General features: G+C 46.5%; 1 protein-coding gene across 25 annotated transcripts in view; it reads right to left on the bottom strand.

Moving 5' to 3' along the window:
* FBXO34 (F-box protein 34) overlaps positions 1-19,588 on the bottom strand; it is a 77,770-nt gene extending 58,182 nt beyond the window's left edge. For 7 of the 25 annotated variants that reach the window (XM_089778293.1, XM_006120104.4, XM_006120106.4 and 4 more), the window contains exon 1: positions 17,484-18,116. The gene's annotated coding sequence lies outside the window, so the exon portion shown is untranslated. The other 18 variants (XM_075926254.2, XM_075926258.2, XM_075926262.2 and 15 more) reach the window with 12 other exon arrangements.
* Between the last annotated feature and the right edge of the window lie 463 nt (positions 19,589-20,051).

Here is a 20,051-nt window from a genome sequence, read left to right as displayed (position 1 = left end):
TACTTCAAAGACAAAAACAGCACAATTCTATTTTTTAAAACATTTTGCAGTTTACCTTTAAAAAGATCTAACTTTACAACATAAATTTTAAATTGCATATTATGTTTGGATTTATTCATGTTGGCGTTTTAGCTATTGGATACTTATTTCTAGAGAGAGAAGATAGACTTTGTATTTATATTGGTCTTCAGTGTACAGTAATAGTTACTAAAAGAAAAAAAGGCATCTTCAAACATTTCCTTAATGAAAAGCTAGTAAAACCCCTAAGCACAAATCTTAAGACAAGCCAAACATAGTTCAGAGCTGCTAGGAATGTTTGAAGGTAACACAATCCTCAATTACATGGTTGTTGTTTAGGCTTGCCAAAAACATGCAAATTTGCTAATTTCATACATAATAATCGGATCCCAACAAAGTGATGAAGTTAGTTTGTCCCTCATACATCCTGCAGACAGAGTCAGCTGTACATTAAATTATTTTTGCAACATTAAACAATTACCTTGAATGTTGGTTTTGCAGAGTATGGTATACAATAGCTTGAACATGCTACTATGGATGAACCAAAAGTAGTCTGTAAGGCTGCATCTACACTGTACAGTTATTTTGGAATAAGCAAAGCTCATGATACCATCTACATATTTTGTTAGTCTATAAAGTGCTGCCAGACCATTTGTTGTTTTTTAAGTTTATCCTGTATAGACTAACTCCGCTACCCCCTGAAGATTCCAGAATAGTTATTCTGAAATAGCTTATTTCAAAATAGCACGTTTACACTGCAGGAAAGTCTCAAAATTAGTCCAAAGCAGGCTTCCCTAATGCAGATGTGCTATCTCGATTTAGAGCCCCAGGACTAACTTAGAATGGCCCTGGTGAAGGTCTATTTCGAAATAGCAGCAGTGGAGCATCTACACAGACTCTATTCTGAAATAACTATTTTGGAATAGTGGTATTCTTCGTAGAATGAGGTTCACAGAAGTTGGAATAAGCCTCCCATTATTTCAAAATTATTTATAACAGCCGTTATTCCGAAATAACTTTACTGTGTAGACACACTCTACACCTACACAATAAAGCATGGGTTCCCAAACTGGGTGGCGTGCCCCCCAGGGGGCTGTGAAGAAATTCCAGGGAGAGCGCGAGGCGACCCAGCCACACACAACCCCCATCAATCCCACCCCAAGTTTTGCTGCTATTTTTTTGGGAGGGGGGGTGTGAAGGTTTCTCAAAAATCAAAAAGGGGGCATGATGCCGAAAAGTTTGGGAACCACTGCACTAAAGAGATGTTTAGAAAGGTAGAAAAGGAAGATGTTCAGGTGTATCTGAGACATCAGCTTACTCTCAATGACTAAATATATGGACAGGTTTACTGGAACAAGTGCTGTCGGCAACGAGTATTAGTCCTGTTTTTTATTAAATACAAAGTTAACTTCATCCAAAACAGGCTTCTTCAAAGTAAAATAGTTGTCTTGACTAGAAACTCATCCCCTCTCACTCCTGATTAGGATGTAATATACAAACAATAGCTCTGAAGAGAAATCCAAGCAGCTAGAATCCTGAAGCTAAAAGTCTCTGTTACCCTTCTGGTTTACAGAGAGGTCTCAGTTGTGTATTCTAGAGTCAGTGCACATTTTGTTTTTAAGAATCATCAGAGTCTAAGAACGTAAGAACAGCTATACTGGGTCATACTTATGGTCCATCTAGCGCAGCATCCTGTCTTCCGACAGTGGCCAGTGCCAGATCTTCAGAGGGAATGATCAGGATATGCAATTTCCCTTTACAAAAGCCATGTTGACTCTTCCCCAACAGTGTTCTTCGTCTCTGTGTCTGATATTTCACTACAGTTTTAACCAATTTGCTCATATTGAAATAAGGCTTACTGGCCTGTCATTGCCAGGATCACCATTGGAGCTTTTTTTAAAACTGGGGTCACATTAGGTGTTTGGTACAGAAACTGATTTAAATGATTAATTGCATAGCACACAGATTGTAGAACTCCTATTTTCTATTGGAATTCTTTCACAACTCTTGGGTGAATACCAAATGCTCTTGGTGACTTATTACTGTTTAATTCATCAATTTATTCTAAAACCTCTTCTTAAACCTCATTAATCTGGGACAGTGCCTCAGATTCATCACAAAGAGAAAGACTCCTGTGGACATCTCCCTCTCAGCCTCTGCAGTGAACACTGTTGCAAATAATTCATTTAATTTCTCTGCAATGTACTTATTGTCCTTGAGCATTCCCTTAATCTCCTCAATCATCTAGGCTGTGTCTACACTGCACACCTTTTCCGGAAAAGGGATGCAGATTAGACCAGTCGGAATTGCAAATCCTGGCTGCCGCTTTTTTCCGGCTTGGGGATAAGCTGGAGAAAAGCGCCAGTCTAGACGCGATTCTCCGGAAAATAAGCCCTTTTCCCGAGGATTTCTTATTCCTACTTGAAAGAATAAATTCAAGTAGGAATAAGGAATCCTCCGGAAAAGGGCTTATTTTCCGGAGAATCGCGTCTAGACTGGCGCTTTTCTCCAGCTTATCCCCAAGCCGGAAAAAAGCGGCAGCCATGTAAATGCAAATGCCGCGGGGGATATTTAAATCCCCCGTGGATTTGCAATTCCGACTGGTCTAATCTGCATCCCTTTTCCGGAAAAGGGGTGCAGTGTAGACACAGCCCTAGTGTCTCCACTGGTTGTTTAGCAGGTTTCCACTTTCTGATTACCTCAAAAAATTGTTATTTTTCGAGTCTTTGGCTAGTTGCTTTTCAAATTCTTTCTGGCCTGCCTAATTATACTTTTGCACTCGATTTGCCAGAGTTAATGCTCCTCTCTATTTTTCTCAGTAGGATTTAAAACTTTCAATTTTTAAAGGAAGCCTTTTTGCTGCCTCTTTTACTCTGTTATTTGGCCCTGGGTGGCACTTTTTTGGTCTTCTTATTACAGTCTTTAATTGGGGGTATTAAGTCTCATTATTGATCGGTTACTGTTGCTTTATGTCTTCACGTTATGCAGCCTTCTCTGAAGCAAAAAGTCCTTTAACAGCCCTTCCGTGGCACTTCTTTGGATGATGACTGTCACTTTCTTCATGGCCTCGATCAAGATACTTGTTCTACATGCTTCATCCTGAATTCAGTTTCTCTGAGACAAGCTTTCAAGCTCACACAGAGCTTAAGGTCACCTGAAGAACAGTTCAATGTAAACTATGTTTGTCCCTCTCACCAACAGAAATTGGCCCAATAAAAGACAATACCTCACCCACTTTTTAAAGAAGATAGCTAGCTGAAACGTCTGTTAGTCCACACTGACTCAAACAAACAACTCTGCTATCTGTTATCTATGTATATCAAACAGTATTCTTCTTACCAACATGATATAACATATAAGAGATTGTGAAATGTCATGTTAATTAGTAAAAGTGCACATTCTGTGCAGGAAGGGATCCAAGTATGTAATGTCACCCGGATGCACTTTTGTACTACGCCCATCTTGTATGAAACCCAGTTAGTAATTCTTGTATTGCTATTGCTAACAATGCTAAAACATCTTGAGTGTTATTTATGCAATGGCGGCAGACCCTCCTCAACAGACAGCTTAGCTTAAGGTGGACTTATTTTGATTTGGTTTTCTTTTTTCCAGTTACAGGAATCACAACAGATGCAGCAAAATGAAGTCTGTAAGCTAAAGTTTCAGAATCCAACCCTCCCCCCACGAGAGAAAATGAAGCATCAACTACAAAATATGTTTTTTCACCTTTTACCAATACACGAAACAAGAAAAAGAAGTCAAGGTGTTAAAGGAAGTGGAAACAAACTGCAACACAGTTTACACAGTTCAAGATGGGTTAAGTGACTTCATGTAGTCCAGAAGAGGATTCCATGTTCTAGTATTTTAGTTTTACAGTAAAAGACCCCAGGACAAATTATAAATTTAAAAAATACATTCTGAGCAAAAGTAGAATCATGAGTATTTACAGCCCAGGTAAGCTGCATACTGGATAAAATAATACCAATAGAATTTTCCGGGATGGCTTTATTTTCAGACTTAAAAATCCTGCCTGAAACAGCTAAGAGCATTTGCATATAAAAATACTGCTTCTGACACAATGAAACTGAGTTCAAGTAAGGACCCTCGAGACTATGTATGTCTCATACTTAATTATTGGACAGTGGGGCGCATTTATCTCAGTTCAACCAACAGAAAGCACTGGATTTCCAAAGTAAGAGGAATGAGGATCTGCCTTCTAGGGAGGTTAATGTGTATCCGTGGACACACTTAACCAATAAGCCTGGGCTCATAGGTTAACCCTCACAGTTACATGCACCCACCCTTGCTGCCTCTGTATCGGGTGTGGGGGGAGGCAAGAACCAGTGTACACGGGTTGGCCTCCCCGTGCTGCTGCCTCTCCTCCCCCCACTCCCGCACTGCCGCTTCTGATACAGAGACAGCAACGTGGGGGGCAGGCAGGAGCTGGTATGAAGCCGCTAAAAAATTCAGCAGTTACACGTTTATTTTTGTAAACGTATCTGAACATCCCTACTGCCTGCTGGAGGGAACAGGGGTGTAAAGGAAGAAAAGGGAACAGTACTTGAGAAATACAAAGGAGATTCCCAAAGCTTAGGGGATACTTGAGAATAATACTGAATAATTCACTCTACATAACCCAGTGCTTAACAAATCAGTTATAGCAATACTATGGTAGTTTGCACAAGAGAATTTGAATTTTAAGAATGAAAAAGCTAGACAGACCCTTAGAAATGTAAGTGTGTGGCATGACCTAAATGATGAAAGAATAAGTCACTAAGTGAACCGCAGCACCTGCTGAATTTTTAATCACTAATGTTCTCCAGGCTTGCAGAAAAGCATGCATTCATTAGCTTCCAAGCCCTACAAACAGGAGTATGGAGAGATAAATTAGAAGAGTAAAATTTTCCCTAGCAGAAATTCAATTTCAAGATAATCTAAATCCATTCTTTTACAATTAATTACAGATGCTGCATTTCCTGAATTTTATTTAAAATCCTCCTGAAATAAAAGCATAGAATGCTAAAACTGGAAGGGACCTCAAGAAGTCATCAAGTCCAGTTCCCTGCCCTCATGGCAGGACAAAGCACCATCATCACTGATAGAAGTCTATCTAACCTACCCTTCAATATCTCCAATGATAGAGAGTCCACAACCTCCCTAGGCAATTTATTCCAGTGCTCAAACACCCTGACAGTTGGATATTAGGAAAAATTTCCCAATCTAAACATCCATCACTACAATTTAAGCCCATTGCTTCTTTTCCTATCATATGAGATTAATTTTTCTCCCTACTCTTTGTAACTCTTTTAGGTACATGAAAGCTGATATCATATCCCCTTTCAGTCTTCTCTTTTTCAAACTAGGGATGTGAAAGGTTAACCAGTTAACTGGTAAGCATCACCCTTAACCAGTTAACCGATAGGTGTCTGGAGCAGCCCCTCATCGCAACACGCATAGGTGTTGGCTTGCTCCAACCCCTTTAATTGGTTAATGGGTTAAACAATAGATGTAACCAGTTAACCAACTAAACAGGATTTTTCATCCCTAAATTAAACCCAGTTCTTTCAGTCTTCCCTCATAGCTCATGTTCTCTAGACCTTTAATATTTTTGTTGCTCTTCTCTGAACCTTCTTCAATTTCTCCACCTTTCCTGAATGTGGTGCCCAGAACTCGACACAATACTCCAATTGAGATCTAATCAGCACGGAGTAGAGTGGAAGAATAACTTCACAAGTCTTGCTCGCAACATTCCTGTTAATGAGTCCCAGAATCATGTTTGCTTTTTTTGCAACAGTGTTACTTGTCGTCCACTATGACCCCAAGATCCCATTCTGCAGTACTCCTTCCTAGACCGTCACTTCTCATTTTGTGTGTGTGAAACTGATTGTTCCTCCACTTTACATTTGTCCTTACTGAACTTTCCCCATTTCTCCACTTTGTCCAGATAATTTTGAATTATGACCCTATCCTCCAAAGCAGTTGCAACCCCTCCCAGCTTGGTATCATCTGGGAACTTTATAGGCGTATTCTCATTACATTCAATATTTTAGTTTCCCCCAAGTTATCTGTTTCTAATTAGCTCAAATATTTCTGTGTAACATAGGCTGTGTCCAGACTCAGGGGTTTTTTCGGGAAAAGTAGCCTTTTCCCGAAAAAACTTCCCCTGCGTCCAGACTCAAGCCGCGTTCTTTCGAAATTATTTCGAAAGAACGCGGCTTTTCTTTCGATGGCGGTAAACCTCGTTTCACGAGGAAGAACGCCTTCTTTCGAAAGTTCCTCTTTCGAAAGAAGGCGTTCTTCAATGTAAATAGGGCTTCCTCGAAAGAGAGCATCCAGACTCGCTGGGTGCTCTCTTTCGAAAAAGCGGATTGCTCTTTCGAAAGATCCGCCTGCAGTCTAGACGCGATCTTTCGAAAGAGCCTCTTTCGAAAGAAGCCTGCAGTCTAGACATAGCCATAATGTGACTTAGTGTAAAAGCTTGTCTACACTACAAGATGTTGAATTTATTAAGGTTGATTTTTTTAGCACCTGATTTTGCAAAGTCAAAGGTGCATATCCCTACTGCGCGCAAGAGTTCGACACAGTGCATCCCTAGCAGGGTGGCTACCATCTACTTTTGACAGTGATGCACTGTGGGTAGCTATCCCAAACTCCTGCCACCTCTCGGCTTTCTGGGTTAAGCTCCCAGTGCCTGATGGGACAAAAGCAACATAGCAAGTGGTTTTGGGTACATTCATCAGCATCCCATAATGCACTCGTCTCCTTCCCTTTCCCCTCCCCCCCACCTTGCTTGAAAGCAACAGCAAAATCTTTTCACTCCCTTTTTTCCCTGGTTATCTGTGCATATGCCATAGCAGGGCAAGCATGGACCCTGTTCAGCAGCAAAGTGCTTGGCAATCATAGCAAACATCTCACAGTTTAAGCTGCGGTATGTCCAGAGTCTAGCCAGGGCTCACTGGAGCGAGAAAAAATGTGAGGCGGCCATGAACAGAGACTTTTGTGAAGCACGTGAGTAGAGCAATTGGCAGATGCTGGCGGGAGTCCATCTTCTTGGCACATCAGAACACTGGCTCTGATGCCGCGAGACAAGCACAGACCGGTGGGACCGCACAGTTATGCAGCTGTGGCTGCAAAACTTTCATGTGCAAGTCCACTTTCATGGAAGCTTGTGAATTGCTTTCCCCCCGCCCTGACGCACAGCAATACACATTGAGACCAGCTCTGACTGTTGAGAAGTGAGTGGCAATAGCCCTGTGGAAGCTTGCAGTGCCAGGCAGCTACCGGTCAGTTGGGAATCAACTCAGATTACGTAAATCTACAGTGGGGGAGGCTGTGATCCAAAGAGCCAAGGCAATCAATACTAGGGAGGTTAAAATTCGGTTAAATAGGTAACCGTGTAACCACTGAAAATCTCAGCAATTACATGGTTACATGCTATGAGCTCTGCAGGATAAAGCTAAAGTTTTATACTGCAGAGCCCACAGCAAAGCCGCACCAGGAGCAGAGTCGCCAGCCCAGCTCTAGGAGAGGTGGCTTCACTGCTGCAGGGAAAGTCTCCTCGCCGGGCCGGCAGCTCTTGCCCACTCAGTTCCCAGGAAGGAGGGTTTGCTGCCCTGGCAAAGCCGCCTCCCTGCTGAGTGTAACCGATACCATTAACCGATAAGCATCACTGGTTAAACAGTAATTTGGCTACACCAGCGGGTCTCAAACTTTTTGGGCTCCAGAGCCCTTTATATGCGTAAAAATTTATGCAGAGCCCCAGCGGTCCACTGACTGTACGTGTTGCACCTATTGATGTTTCCAGTTTGTCAACCTTGCAGAGCCCCTGGAAAGGGCTGTTTGAGAAACACTGGGCTACACTAATATCGCTACTCAATACCCTTCTGCTACAAAGGATAGTGACTCTGGAAAACATGAACACAGGGGAGGGCTTTGCCGCAATGGGGTTCCCTAACTGCGGCAGGGCAATAGACAGAATGCATATCCTATCTTGGCACCCAACCACCTTGCCAGAGAGCACATAAACCACAAGGGACATGTCTCAATGGTGTTGCAGGTGCTGGTGGATCACAACGGTCATTTCACCGATATCAATGTGGCACAGTTAGGAACGGTGCCTGACATGCACATCCTTAGCAACTATTGCCTCTTCAGAAACCTGCCAGAGGGAACTTTCTTCCCAGGCTGGAAAATTAACATCGGAGGCACTGAAATGCCAAAAGTGATCCTTGGAGATCCAGCCTATCCCTTGATCCCACAGCTCATGAAGCCCTACACAGACAGCCTGGTCTGCAGTAAGCAGCAGTTCAACTACAGGCTGAGCAAGTACAGAATTGTGGTAGAATGTGCTTTTGGACACTTAAAGGGAAGGTTTCACGGTTTACTGACTAGATTAGACCTCTGCGAAAACAACATTACCCTTGTTATGGCAGCCTGCTCTGTGCGCCATAATATCTGGGAAAGGGGGAAAAATTTATTCCAGGCTGGGGGGAGAGGGGGTTATGGCAGAACACCTAGCCCCTAACTATGTGCAGCCAGACACCAAGGCAATAAAGGAGAGCACATCAGAGGGGCTTTGAAAAACAGATATGAGTGGCCAGACCGTGATAGGACAGTCATACATGTTGCTCTTCATGAGGTGCCCTCTACATTAAGTGTGCTTCCCTGTAACTGCCTCCCATGCAACACAAGCAATAGATATTATTGTGAAATCATGAGTTTTTATTGAGGGAACACAAGGAAGCAGGGACGGAAAAGGAGTTCAGTGGGGAGAAAAAGGGAAAGCGGCGTGTTGCAATCTCTCTGTTCAGCTATCACACAGGTGCGAGTTGGGTGAAAGATTGCCCTTGACTCCCACCCCTGCCTTCCAGGGTGCCTGGGAGGAGAAGAACCCCAAGCACTGTTACAGGCTGGGGACTGAATGGCAAAATAGCAGTTCTGCAGAAAAGGACCTGGGGATTACATTGGATGAGAAGCTGGATATGAGTCAACAGCGTGCCCTTGTAGCCAAGAAAGCTAATGGCTTATTAGGTTGCATTAGGAGGAGCATTGCCAGCATTTCTAGGGAAGTGATTATTCCCCTTTATTCAACATTGGTGAAGCCACATCCGGAGTACTGCATCTAGTTCTTCTCCCCCTCCCTCCCCCCCGAAAGGATGTGGACACATTGGAGAGGACCCAGCAGAGGGCAACCCAAATGATTAGGGGCCGGAGCGCACAACCTATGAGGAGAGACTGAGGGATTTGGGTTTGCTTAATCTGCAGACGAGAAGAGTGGGGGGGGGGGGGATTTGATAGCAGCTTTCAACTTCCTGAAGGGAGGTTCCAAAGAGGATGGAAAGAGGCTGTTCTCAGTAGTGACGGACAGCAGAACAAGGAGCAATGGTTTCAAGTTACAGTGGGGAAGGTCTAGGTTGGATAATAGGAAAAGCTATTTCACTAGGAGGATGGTGAAGCACTGGAATGGGTTATCTAGGGAAGTGGTGGAATCTCCATCCCTAGAGGTTTTTAAGTCCTGGCTTGACAAAGCCCTGGCCAGGTTGATTTAGTTGGGATTGGTCCTGCTTTGGGCAGTGGGCTGGACTTGATGACCCCCTGAGGTCTCTTCGAGCCCTAGAATTCTATGGGCTGGAGGGGGTCTCAGAGCATCTGACTGAGTCTGCCAGTCATGTCATCAGCTTCCTCAGGATCCTCAAGATGTTCTGAGTTTTCACTTTGCGTTCACTGCACACTTTCTTCTTCTCATGCTCCGCTCACAGCTCCTGCAGCAACGTTCTCCTCCACTCATTTAACTGAACCCTGTCCATGCAGGTGGATTGCATTTGCTCACTGAACATGTCATCCTGATTATGTTTTCCCCTTTGGATCTATGCTAGCCGAACAGCTGGAGGAGCTGGCGAAGGGGCAACAGACACGCTGTTGCACCCACTGTAATGAAAAAAAGTAAGGAGAGACTTTACAGGAGATAAAAAGATCGGTTCTGTGTTCCATAATGTAACATAAAAGAGCATCTTTCCAAGACAACAGGCACGTATAAGGCCAGAGGTATGCTTTTAAGCACCCACTATCAGCAGGAATACCAGAGATCTTAAGGGAGCCGCTGGACTCGGTTTGGTGACATGCATAGCAAGGGACAGGTTGGGGCTACTCTTTTGCTTCCACATTAAAAGCATGTGCAACAACACAGCTGCAAAAAGCAGATCCCACAGCTAGGCAAGCATCTGCCTTCCTCCAGGAGTCTAAGGGCAGGAAGAGGGTCTGGGCGTGGCGGCAGGGCAGGGGTCAACACGTGCTTTGTTGGGGGGGAGCAAATGGGAGGCGTACTGCCGGTGGTTTCAGTCACATATATGGCATATTAAATATTGGTTAATTGATTAACCTTACTCAACTATTCTATAGTCCCCAAGGGCAGGGCCGGAAGCTAGTGTGTTCTGGCCCCACTCCCAAAGAGCCCCTGTCACTCTCTGCTGCTGTCTCTGATACAGAGGCAGCAGTGCGGGGTGGCAGCAGTCCCTGTCCAGGGGGGTCTGAGCTCCCAGACTCAGCGCGAGCTGGGACTGATATGGGCTACCTGCCCACCTGGCTCCTAATACACTTTAAAATACAGAACTGCAGCAGGGGTAGGTCCCAGACCCAGCATGAGCCAGGCTGCTAAAAAAATGTACTGGCAAAAGCAGCAGAGGGGGAAAATGCCTGTAGTCTATAGCATTAACCAATAAGCTTTTGCTTACTGGTTAAGCAACTACACTATTCCATCCCTACCCCAAACACAGTAACAAACTGTTCTGGAGAGCCCCCATTGTACAGGCAGAGTGGCTGCCACAGATCACACCCAACTGCCTTAATCCGCTTGTTGCACGTTTAAAAATATGAACTCACCAGAAGGGCCCTCCCTGACATCAGGGTCCAGCAATAATACATCCTGGGAGGAGGGGATTGTCTCCAAAGTTATAAAAAGGTCCTGGCTATCGGTGAGATCGGATGCTCCACTTTCTTGCTGACCATTCTCCTCCTCCATAATGTCCTCCCGGCTATTGCCTGAAGAGTCTCTTGGGAAGAATCCACAGACTGGGTTGGGACACTGGTCGGGTCCCCTCTAAAACCCACGCATATGTTCATAGAACAGCATGTTTGCGGCTATGACCCAGATGCCTCCTTGATCTTCTGGTAAGTCTGCCAGAGCTCCTTTAGTTTCATGCGGCACGGCTGGCATATTCTTTTCCATCATGCCCTATGCAATCTTGGCATAGATGTCAGCATTTCTTTTGAACATAAGAACGGCCGTACTGGGTCAGACCAAAGGTCCTTCTAGCCCAGTATCCTGTCTGCCAACAATGGCCAGTGCCAGGTGCCCCAGAGAGGATGGACCGAAGACAACGATCAAGCGATTTGTCTACTGCCATCCTTCTCCAGCCTGATAAACAGAGGCCAAGGACACCATTTTATCCCCTGGCTAATAGCCTTTTATGGACCTAGCCTCCATGAAATTATCTAGCTTCTCTTTAAACTCTATTATAGTCCTAGCCTTCACAGCCTCCTCTGGCAAGGAGTTCCACAGGTTGACTACACGCTGTGTGAAGAAGAACTTTCTTTTATTAGTTTTAAACCTGCTACCCATTAATTTCATTTGGTGTCCTCTAGTTCTTTTATTTAGGGAACTAATAAATAACTTTTCTTTATTCACCCTCTCCACACCACTCATGATTTTATAGACCTCTATCATATCCCCCCTCAGTCTCCTCTTTTCTAAACTGAAAAGTCCCAGTCACTTTAACCTCTCCTCATATGGGACCCGTTCCAAACCCCTAATCATTTTAGTTGCCCTTTTCTGAACCCTTTCCAAGGCCAAAATATATTTTTTGAGGTGAGGAGACCACATCTGTACATAGTATTCAAGATGTGGGCGTACCATAGTTTTATACAGGGGCAGTAAGATATTCTGGGTCTTATTTTCTATCCCTTTCCTAATAATTCCTAGCATCCTATTTGCCTTTTTGACCGCCGCTGCACACTGAGTGGAAGTTTTCAGAGAACTGTCCACGATAACTCCAAGATTTCTTTCCTGATTTGTCGTAGCCAAATTAACCCCCATCATACTGTACGTATAGTTGGGGTTATTTTTCCTGATGTGCATTACTTTACACTTATCCACATTTGCAGCGTCATAGTTCTGCCTGAACAGATTCCCATCCCCACACAGCAATCAGGTTTAAGATCTCTGCATGCTCCATGCTGGAGCTTGTTTGCAACCATGAATATTCATGGTCAGGTGTGTTGCTGAGATCTGCTGCCTGCTCGCCATGTTGGCCAAACAGGAAATGCAATTTGAATTTTTGGGGGGCTTTTCCTGGGTACCTGGAGAGCAGCAGAGTTTAAAGTGCCAGACGTAGCTGTCACCATAGGGCACAGTGGGACACCTCCCAGAGTCCAAGAATTTCAACTTTCATAGTGCTGTGTCTGTACTACCCTAAAGTCGACCATGAAAGGTCAAATTTACCATTACTCCTCGCAAAAAGCAAGAGTACAAATATAGATCTTGATAGCCCTTAAAGTCATCTGAATGGGCTTGGTGCTGTGGACTCATTGTTTAGAACAGTGGTTCTCAAAGTGTTCCACAGACCCGCTAGCAGGACCCACCACTTTGTTTACTTAAAGGATCCATAGCCATGCAGCCTCATGGCTCACATTGGCTCTAGTTTGCTGTTTCCAGTCCAAGGGAGTCGTGGGAAGCAGCGGCCCGGGCCACGTTGCTTTCCGCGGCTCACCTTGGCTGGAAACAGTGAACAGGAGCTAATGGGAACTGCCAGGGGCTACAGACCCCTTAGGTAAACAAAGTAGGGTGGGCCCACTAGCGGCTTTTCCAAAGCAGGCCACAGAACACTTTGAAAAATACTGGTTTAGAAAAAAAAAAAAAAAAAAACCAACCTAATGAGGCTAAGTTCAACCGCAACACCTATTGTAGGCTAGTCCTTACTCTTGAAGAGCATGTAAGGCTACTAAGTTTTCAATCTTTAAGCAGTATTTAAAAGTTATTAGAATGCCCAGTGAAAGAGATGGTTGAACTTAGAGAAAAGTAAGTGTATAACGATTAATTTTGTAAGCACATGAACAGTAGGAATAGCAAATGGTAGAGCAGATTTTTTCACTATCACAACAGAAAGAGGTAAGAGTCTGCTGAGGGAAACTGACATAGGGAGGAAGAGAAGAAACACAAGGTAATTCCAAAACCTCAGCGAGATTCTGCTACTTGTGACAATGCTCCTACTCATGTTTTAACAAGAGCAATATTCACAAAAATAACAGTCTCAACAACACTGACCTCTGAATGCTGAAGCTGAGCAAAAAGGCTCAAAATGGCGTTTTAAACAAGTTTCAAGTTCGCTGGTGTATACAGGAAAAATAAATCCATAGTTTTCTGTACAACACATGTTAGTGCAAGGTGCCTGCCTTGCAAGTCAGATATCAATTTTCATGTTTTGTAAGCCAAAAATCAGTTTGTAAAGACTTGAAATGTAAATTGAATGACCAGAAAAACAATAAATTAACTTAGACATGAACAAAACTGCTTTGTGTATCATATAGAAGATGTTTTGGGAAAAGATACAAATTTAATTATTAACTGGAGATACGAGTTTTCAATGCTGCTTTATCCTTGAATCATAGGCTTTGGTAACAAACTCAAAAGTAAGTGCGTCTTATTGTTGCTCTCTTTTTAATAGCAACCTTTAGAACATAAGAATGGCTGTACTGGGTCAGACCAAAGGTCCATCTAGCCCAGCACCCTTTCTGCTGACAGTGGCCAGCGCCAGGTGCCCCAGAGGGGGTGGACCAAAGACAATGATCAAGTGATTTGTTTCCTGCCATCCTTCTCCAGCCTCTGACAAACAGAGGCCAGGGACACCATTTCTATCCCCTGGCTAATAGCCTTTTATGGACCTAACCTCCATGAAATTATCTAGCTTCTCTTTAAACTCTGTTAATAGTCCTAGTCTTCACAGCCTCCTCTGGCAAGGAGTTCCACAGGTTGACTACACGATGTGTGAAGAAGAACTTTCTTTTATTAGTTTTAAACCTGCTACCCATTAACTTCATTTGGTGTCCTCTAGTTCTTCTATTATGGGAACTAATAAATAACTTTTCTTTATTCACCCTCTCCACACCACTCATGATTTTATAGACCTCTATCATATCCCCCTCCCCCCCCCACCCCCAGCCTCCTCTTTTCTAAACTGGAAAGTCCCAGTCGCTTTAACCTCTCTTCACATGGGACCCATTCCAAACCCCTCATCATTTTAGTTACCCTTTTCTGAACCCTTTCTAAGGCCAAAATATCTTTTTTGAGGTGAGGAGACCACATCTGTACACAGTATTCAAGATGTGCGAGTACCATAGTTTTACACAGGCGCAGTAAGATAGGTCTTATTTTCTATTCCTTTCTTAATAATTCCTAATATCCTATTTGCCTTTTTGACCACCACTGCACACTGTGTGGAAGTTTTCAGAGAACTATCCACGATAACTACAAGATCTCTTGCAAAAATTTGGCTATGACAAATCAGGAAAGACACTTAAAAAAAGGTTTTTTATTGGAATCAGCCAATTATTCTGCAGTTTGAATACATTTTCCATTCACAAAATGATTTGAGAGGGAAAAAAGGAGGTGCCAGAAGAACAACAAATCCTGTGCTACCTGTTCACTATTACAAGAATTGTGTTCGTTTGCAAGTTACATTTGCATTTCCTTGTGGCTGACATTTTAGTGTGTAAGAAACTAAGGGCAGTACTTTGTAACAGCTCTGTGGCCACTGGAAACTTCACGGCTGTTGCTACAATTCACAGCCACACAGAACTCACAACTGCAGCCAAGACAGAACTCTGTTCTTCCTGCTCCAGATGCACCTCCGAACACTTGAACTGGAGGCGAATATCATAACATAAGCTTTTATCACGAACAGTTAATTAAGCCGTTTTCATTCTACCCAATGGAATACTATGGTGCACATTAGCTGCTTATGTCAATATGCTCCCTGAATCACAAACATTTCAAAAGTATTGCTTTAGAAGACATTGCCTTTGTTATTTACCCGATTTTGATAAGGCAGTGTTTCTCAAACTGTGCTCAGCGGAGCCCCAGGGCTCTGCGAGACATCTCCAGGGGCTCCACAAGGTTGACAAACTGGAGATAGGAACAACACAATCAGTGGACCACTGGGGCTCTGCATAAGTACACCACAATCAGTGGACCGCTGGGGCTCCACATAAAAAGTTTGAGAACCACTGTGATAAGGCATTACCTTCATAGTCTTCCTCCTTCCCTCAAAAGGCCCTGTTTTGTGACAAATTTACCTTTCAAGAGGAGAGTGGGACACATTACCTCCCAAACTAGTCAATGAGGCTCTTTCATTCAGCCATAGAGAAGGCATGTAGCAGTTGGAAAGCAACACAAGGCACTCCCTTCCCCCTCTGCATTCAAAACACTCCCAGTCCCTGAAGCAAGGGATTAGCCATTTATTGAAAAGGAAGCAAAACACTGAAAGATTTTAGTTAAGATTCCAACGGCCAAATACATATCTATTGCATGTTCGTGAAGTGAACAGTTACACCTTGCATTCGTACGGTCACAAATGTGACATTACTCAAATTTAATCAATTTCATTTCACTGATCCAAAGGCACTGTCTAGACTCCAAATACACGCTTTGCAAAGAAAGAGTAGCACACAAAAATGTTTGTAGTATTTCTGTGAGTGTTAAGCAGTAACATCAGCATTCTCACAGACATTTATGAGGTTTGACTTTGGACTTCTTAAGCATCTATGGCCACATTAATGTTTGCTGTTTTCCTGTAAGGATATCACAAGAGGATCCAAATATAACAATAAGGGATTATATAGAACCTTTCATCCAAGGATCAAAAAGAGCTCTGTAAATGTTCATTGAGCCTTGCCACACTCTACGAGATAGTCTGTAAAATGGGAGTAATGCCTGATATAGGCATCTGACACCTATATTTAAACAGACCATTGGGGTAGGGGTGAGGAAACCTTTTCTGGGTCAGGCGCTGCTGACTCACAGAAAAATCAGACCGGGCCTCACACAAGTGAGAAGCTGGAAAAATACCCTCACTGTGGCTCTAGACTGAGATGGAGAAAGACACTCCCCACACTCCCCTTCCACACTGGAACCTAGTAGATTTTGTGTGCTCCAGTACCCAGGGAGGGTAACATAGTGGTTGGTGCACCAGACAGGCTCCCCAATGCCGAAGGGTCCCTGAGCCTCGAGGGCCACATCTGGCCCCCAGGCCTGAGGTTCCCCACCCCTGCATTAGGGTATGTCAATCTAAATTACATCGACCTATAGATCATTTTGCATATCCACAATACATTCCAGCTACATATACACTGGCACCCTTTTCCTGAAATGCTTAAAACGGAACAGTTTTCCGTTATAAGTATTTCCGGAAAAAATGCGGCTACATTGGCAGGATGCTTTTCCGGAAAAGTGTCCGTGGCCAATCTAGACGCACTTTTCCGCAAAAAAAACACGATTGTCATTTTTGCGATCAGGGCTTTTTTGCAGAAAACACTACTGTGCTGTCTACACTGGCCCTTTTCCGAAACAGTTTTCCGTAAAAAGGACTTTTGCCCGAACGGGAGCAGCATAGTATTGCCGGAAAAGTGGCTGATTTCTTACAGTAGATCGTCAGTGCTTTTCCGGAAATTCAAGAGGCCAGCGTAGACACAGCCTCCTGGTCTTGAAAGTGCATGTCCTCACCAGAAGCATTGGCACTTTAACTGTCAGTATAGGGTAATGTGGCACAGCTTCTGAAAGCTAGCAACAATCAAAGCAATGTAACCAGTGAGTTACATGGGCAGGAGCGACATTTTAGTGTAGACAGAGTCACATCCATGTAAGCCACTTTGTGTCAAACTAACTCTAGAGCCTAATGTAAATGAGAAGCTAGGGTTTATTTTGTTAAGCAAAAAGCTACAACTCATCATTTCAAGTGCAGATGAGCATTATATAAGAACTCAAAAAAAAAAAAAAGGTTAAAATACATTTCCAGTGCATCATAGTCTGGATGATATTGTCCCTTCAAGGTTGCACTTGAAATGATAGTACAAGCAACACCCAGGCTATTTACAATAGTGAATAGTGTTCCATTTTGTGGATTACAGTTTGGATTTAGCTTCATAGTACCTTCCCTAGGGCAGACGGGGGAAAGGGGGGTGGGGGAGTTCCCAAAGCAACAGGGGGAGAAAAAAAAGCTCAGAAAAATGACATTGTAGAACCACAAAAATTGCCAAGAGACTCAGGACAGGTATAAAACTTGAACTCGCTTTTAAAAGTTGGTTCGGTTTCCAGTTGGCAGTATTCCCTTAAAAAAAGACTCCGTCCTGTTCATGTTGTGCACAGGCAGTGTGTTAAAAGGGGATCGTTTTCTAGAAGACAGGGCACACAGACCCACCTTAGTCTACCGCAGAGAGCAGTGATGTCCCGGCCACAGCCTGATGGCATTATCCGCCGTGACTACTCCATGACTTCACTGCAGCTGAAGCGAGCGGCGGGGAGGACAGGTATGACTGCAGCACGTAGGAGGAAGAGGCTACAGCAGGAAGCCCGACCGAGGGCCTACAAGGGGTGTGGGTGTCTTAGCCCCATCGATGCTTTTCTGCAGGGGGATGGAGCCTCCATGCAGGGGCAGAGCGGGGGGCTGGGTGCCTAGGAAGGACCCCCGACGTGCAAAGAAGGGGACGTGTAAAGGGGCGCCCCAGCCATGTCCCCAGGCGGGGAGCGAGACACCCCCACCCCAGGGCGCCCCGAGCTGCAGGGGAGAAGGGGAGAGCGGCCCCAGCCCCACGGCCGCCCAGGGGCCCGAGGGGCGGGGAGCGGGGAGCGAGCCAGGAGGGACCCCACCCTGTGGGGCCCGCGCCGGGCAAGCCAGGCCCGCTCGCCCCCGCCTGCCGCTGGGCTCCGGCCCGACCGCCCTCGCAGACCCAGCCCCGGCCCGGGGCCTGCTCGCGGCCCCCGCCCGCCCAGGTGGGCCCCACGCCGGGATCCCCCCGGCCGCCCCCACCTGCCCGGCCGCCCCGCTCCCAGGCCGGCCCGGCGGCCCCCCCCCCGCGCCGCGGCCCTACCGGGGACAGGGCGCGGGCCCGCCTGGGGCCCGGAGGCGGCGGCGGGCGGGAGGCGCGGGAGACCCCGGTCGCTCGCTCGCTCGGCGGAGCCGGATCCCCGCGGCGGAGCCAACTTGGGCGGGGTGGAGCCGCCGCGGCCTCGCCAATCCCGGCCCGGGGCGGAGCCGCGCTGCAGAGCGGGGCCCAGGCAGCGCCCCCCCCCAGCGCCCGGGAACTGCCGCCCCCCCCCCCCCCAGCGCCCGGGAACTGCCGCCGCCGCCGCCCCCCCCCCCCCCAGCGCCAGGGGCCGGGAACTGCCGCCGCCCCCCCCCCCAGCGCCAGGGGCCGGGAACTGCCGCCGCCCCCCCCCCCCAGCGCCAGGGGCCGGGAACTGCCGCCGCCCCCCCCCCCCAGCGCCAGAGCACTGCCGCCGCCCCCCCCCCCCCAGTGCCAGGGGCCGGGAACTGCCGCCCCCCCCCCCCCCCCAGTACCAGGGGCCGGGAACTGCCGCCCCCCCCCCCCCCCCAGCGCCAGGGGCCGGGAACTGCCGCCCCCCCCCCCCCCCCCCAGCGCCAGAGCACTGCGCCCCCCCCCCCCCCCCCAGCGCCAGAGCACTGCCGCCGCCGCCCCCCCCCAGCACCGGGGCACTGCTCCCCCCCCCCCCAGCGCCAGGGGCCGGGAACTGCCGCCGCCCCCCCTCCAGCGCCAGGGCACTGCTCCCCCCCGCCCAGCGCCTGGCCCCGGCCGCGAGCCTCGGGGACGCCAGGAGCTGGAGAAACCACCCTCCCTGGCACCGGGCATCCTCAGGAGACACCAGCCCCCCCTCTCCAGTGCCAGGTACTGGGAATGCTAGCTCTCACCCCCAATACACTGGAACCCCCCCCCCCATGCCAGGCACCAGGAACCACTAGTCCCCCTATATCCCACCAGTACCAGGCACGGGAACACCAGCCTCTCAACCTCCACTATAGCTAGGTACCAGAACCACTACACCCCTTACCGTACCAGGCACCGGAAACCACTAACTCTCCACCCTCCATTAGTGACAGGTCCTGAGAACTGCAAGACCCCCCACCACTGCCAAGCAACGGGAACGGCTAGCTCCCCCCAACCAGTGCCAGGCACTGAGAACTATTAGGCCCCTGTGCCAGGTACCAGGAGAACCCCCCAATGCCAGGTACTGACTATCCCCAGTGCCAGGAACCTGGGGATTCAGTGAACACCAACCTCTACACACACATACATGCACAATAGGGGCACCAGCATACTGCACACTCAGCCAGGCACCAGAAAACTAACACCAGCTTCTCCCACTCACCCTCCCTCAATGCCAGGGAGGGAGAGTGGGTACTAATCACCCCCACCTCAATATTAGGCATTGAGTGACACAGGACTTACCTTCCCTCTCACTGCCTGGCACTTTGTATAAATAATTAAATATTCATTAGGCAAGACAGAGAGAGAAAGCAAGAGGTTAGCTCTGCAGCATGGTGATTAGATAAGAGAAGACTCCGCTTCTTACTCCCTTACATACTGAATTATTTATTTATTATGTATACAAAGTGGGACAGCTTCAGCAGGAAAGACTGAGAGCAACCCGCCCCACAGGCAGCTGGCTAGGATACTAATCTAGAACATGTGAGTTCAAGTCTCCACCCCAAATCAAGGAACAAGGATGCAAACCTGTGTCACTCATATCCCAAGTGAGTGCCCTAACCACAGGCTTATGGGAACTGACAAGTATCTTAAAAATTATTTTCCAGTTTGTTTGTGCTGTTCATTAGCGCCTATTTATATCATTCCTACAGCTGCTGCACTGCTTGAGCTAGCTTTAGGCTATAACCTGGAGAAATATTTGTTGCTTTATGATTCTTGGAGTAACTACAGTCCTAGGTTTTGTCAAGACTAGGAAGAGTGGT

The sequence above is a fragment of the Pelodiscus sinensis genome, chromosome 5, assembly GCF_052426305.1.
Source record: "Pelodiscus sinensis isolate ZL-2025 chromosome 5, ASM5242630v1, whole genome shotgun sequence".
In the NCBI taxonomy this organism is placed as follows: domain Eukaryota; kingdom Metazoa; phylum Chordata; order Testudines; family Trionychidae; genus Pelodiscus; species Pelodiscus sinensis.
The sequence above is the reverse complement of the archived record's forward strand: the minus strand, read 5'-3'. Positions and strand labels throughout refer to the sequence as shown.